Source organism: Equus caballus, chromosome 14 (genome assembly GCF_041296265.1).
Source record: "Equus caballus isolate H_3958 breed thoroughbred chromosome 14, TB-T2T, whole genome shotgun sequence".
In the NCBI taxonomy this organism is placed as follows: Eukaryota; Metazoa; Chordata; class Mammalia; order Perissodactyla; family Equidae; genus Equus; species Equus caballus.
In genome coordinates, this window is record NC_091697.1 from 11697008 (window position 1) to 11701030 (window position 4023).

At 38.0% G+C, this 4023-nt stretch overlaps 1 pseudogene; it reads left to right on the forward strand.

The window, feature by feature from the left end:
- Positions 1–1126: 1126 nt before the first annotated feature.
- LOC138917594 (olfactory receptor 2M3-like) lies at positions 1127–3580 on the forward strand (annotated as a pseudogene).
- Positions 3581–4023: the final 443 nt, after the last annotated feature.

The window sequence follows — 4023 nt, forward strand, 5'->3', positions numbered from 1 at the left end:
ATTTACTAGAAACAAAAATATCCAAAGATCTGTTGGAGCTACATTGGTCAGACTGCCTGGAGGTATTATGGCTTCTAGTGTAATATAAGCAGCCCGGGAAAGCTTTTCTTCTTTTGGCACTTGTTGCCTCCAGATCAACAATCTGTTTCTACAGCCACATCATAAAGTTTGCTCATTCATCCAGGCCAGCACACTGAGTTGTGTGAAGTCCTAAAGCAACCACCCCCTTTGCAGGAGAGGGTTAGAGAAGAAAGGACAATATCTGAACCACAAAAGAAAAAACACCAGCATTTCCTTTAACAAATGTCTTGATTCACTAAGTATCTAATGAATGTGACTCACTAAATCTGTCTTGATGGAATTTACGTCCTAATGAGGAGAGTCAGACAAAAAGCAGAAAAACTAGTATAGTCTTAGATGAGAGAAATGCCAAGTAGAAAAAAAAGGCAAGGTAGGTAGCTTATGTAGAGAGAGGCCACGAAGCTCTATGAAGTGGAAAGCATTTGAATAAGAGCCTGAAAGCAGTGAGGGACTTGGTCTAAGGCACAGAGGGTGGTCAGAGGGAACAGCCAGTGCAAACACCCTGGATTAGAGCATTTGAATGTGTTCCAGAGATGAAGAGGCTAGTATGGCTGGAGGGGAGCTGAGCCAATGAGTTGGTAGGTGCAGAGGTCAGGAGTATAATGGGTTCCATTTCTGTGCACATAAAATAGAACGAACTCCAGGATGTACATGAAATCAAGAACAGGCAAAACATAAGCCTTTTAGATAGATATTAAAATATAGGTTATGTCTAGGGCAGGATGGACTGTGAAAGGATATGAGGAAATCCTTTGGAAATGTTCCATATTTTTATTTGCGTGATAGTTGCATAGGTTTAGCCATTTATAAAATTTTATCCATGGTACGTTGAAGATGAATTCACTCAACACTCTTTTCAATATATATGTTTCACTACCATAAGAACTATATACAAATGTCAGGAGACAACAGTATAATATTGCCAAATTATACTTGATAATTACTTGATTATTGATATAACTTGGTTGCATGATAACATGTTCATTACACTTTAATTAGCTTTAAATCTATTATAATGGAGCATTTTAAATGGTATTAGGCTAATATGCTTGCTTTTGCTATAGAGTGGTACAAAACAGGTAAGAAATAGCATTATAATGTCATGCTTTAAATCAGAGTTTTTGTAAACTAAAATGCACAATTTTAATCCATTTGGCAGAACCACAAGGAAATTTTTATTTCCCAAAAGTTAAAACCAAAATATCAGGCACACTTCTCTGAATTGCTCCCAGAAGAGGAAAAGCTCATGCAAAGGGATAGAAAGGAAGCCAATGCCTTGATCAATGAAGAGAGTGACAAGAGAAAAAAAGAGAAATAGGTGAAAAAATAGAAAATTAAAAATATGCTACTGTGTAGAAGAGTCTTGCTAAGGGAGTGGAAGAGATTAATTTTATATAAATTAGAATAATCTAAAATAAATCCCTCCAATAGTATTTATTTAAAAATATTTCTATGGTACACAGTGTATTTCAGGTAATGTTCACACATTATAAGTGTGATCTCATTTAGTCTTAACACGCTGCACTATATATATTAACAAATACCAGAAATTACACACTATAAAAATAAGGCTTGGAGAAATTAATTGTCTAAAGTTACACAGCCAAAATAGCCTGTTCCAGATGTTTGAGCTATGTTCTTGCATTCTCTTCTAGTTTGCTTCTCCGGTAAAATGGCCAATCCAACAATGTCTCATGGATTCACCTGGTCTTAAGAGATAGAATAAAGGATGGACATATTGGTGAGGAACTACTTCCACCACACCTCACCGTTATTAGCAATATGTATTATTTAATGAACTTCTGATTGATGAGTTCTCAATGTCTTTTGTTTATCTGGCATTTGACTAATCTTATCCCACTTTCACTAAAACATGCTTCCCTCTGCACCTTGGTAGACGGAATTTTTATTAGAATCATAGTGTGATATGCTAAGTTCCGTGGAAAATGCCATTGATTTCCAAGGAATTCATGAGTCTCTGATGACTCAGCGTATTTCTGAAGGGATTATCCATGGTACATATTTGAGCTGACTGGTTGCTAAAATTAGACTATATGCATTTTTGGAACTTTCTTATGTCTGTTAGGTTCATGTTTTAGATTTAAAGTCACATCAAGCTAAAAATAAGGTTTAATATTCTTAGTCTAGAATTTTAAAAAAATCACATCCAGAGAAAGAACTTTTTTTTTGAGGAAGTTTAACCCTGAGTTAACATCTGCTGCCAATCCTCCTCTTTTTGCTGAAGAAGGCTGGCCCTGAGCTAACTTCCATGTCCATCTTCCTCTACTTTACATGTGGGACACCTACCGCAGCAAGGCTTGCCAAGTGGTACCACGTCCAGACCCGGGATCTGAACTGGCGAACCCTGGGCCGCCAAAGCAGGATGTGCGAAATTAACTGCTGCATCATGAGACCAGCCCCAAGAGAAATAACTTTTTATGTGTAGACAATATCATAAAGAGTGGTGATCTAGGCTGGAAGTCCTTGACATTTCCATAACACAATCCCAGCCATTTCTCACATGTTGTATTTTCCACAGTGAATATATTTATCGTGGCATGGGAGAATCAGAATTCCAACTCTGAGTTCATCCTGCTGGGAATTTTCAGTCACAGACCCAGCTGCATCTTTCTCTTCTCTCTGGTCTTGGTCATCTTCACAGTGGCCTTCATGGGAAACACTGCCATGGTTCTCCTCATCTACCTGGACACTCGGCTCCACACTCCCATGAACTTCCTCCTCAGCCAACTGTCCCTCATGGACCTCACGCTCATCTGCACCACTGTACCAAAGATGATCTTCAACTACTTGTCTGGCAAGAAGTGCATCTCTCTGGCCAGTTTTGTGGTGCCCAGATATTCTTCTCTGTGTCCCTGCTTGGAGCTGATTGTTTCCTGTTGGCTGCAATGTCCTATGACTGTTATCTTCTCATTTGCCACCCATTACAATACTCAAATCTCACAAGCCAGAAAGTCTGTGGTAATCTGGTTGTTTCTTCCTGGATTTTTGGCTTTCTTGATGGCATAATTCTCATTGCATTTGCATTGTCCTTCTCATATTGTGGTGCCTGGCAAATACCCATTTTTTCTGTGATTTCCCTGTCCTTCTCACTTTCTCATGCAGTAACACATTGCTATTTGAAAGAATATTTATTTGCTGTGTTATTATGCTTCTCTTCCCTGTAGCAGTCATCATTGCTTCCTGTGTTCACGTTATTCTGGCTGTCATTTGCATGGGATCTGGGCAGGGTTGCCGCAAAGCTTTCACCACCTGTTCCTCCCACCTCATGGTGGTGGGAATGTACTATGGAGCTGGTATGTTCATATACGTGCAACCTGTTTCTGATCATTCCCCCATGCAGGAAAAGATGGTGTCTGTCTTCTTTGCTATTCTTACACCCATGGTGAATCCCCTCATCTACAGCCTCTGCAACAAGAAAGCGGCCAGAGCATTCATAGAGGTGTTAGGGAAGGGCAAGTCTGGAGATAAAATTGCATAATTAACTTTTTCTACATTTTTTGCTTTATTCTTCAATTTAGATATTTAACTCATATAATTCAGCACAGAATATTTACCCATATTTGTATCAATAGATTTATAGGCAAGTGTACAAGATGTAGAAAGTGAAAAACTGTCTCTGTGCTTGCTTGTTCAAATAATATATTTCTTTTGTTATGGAAATTTGAAGTATGTCTACAAGTAAATATTTGTTGCAACACAATATGCGTAACTGTATAGTTTGTTTTATACCATACTAGCTAAAAAATGAGAGGTATTTACTCATCATAATACCACATAGTACCATAATGCCACAGAGCATTTATAAACATTCTGTGGTTTTTAACATATAATAGTTTTATCTTTGGCCAATCAAAGAATTCTGAGGAGTTTAATATCATATCTCAAATTGGTCAACTTGTAAAAATGAATGATCAAGTTAAT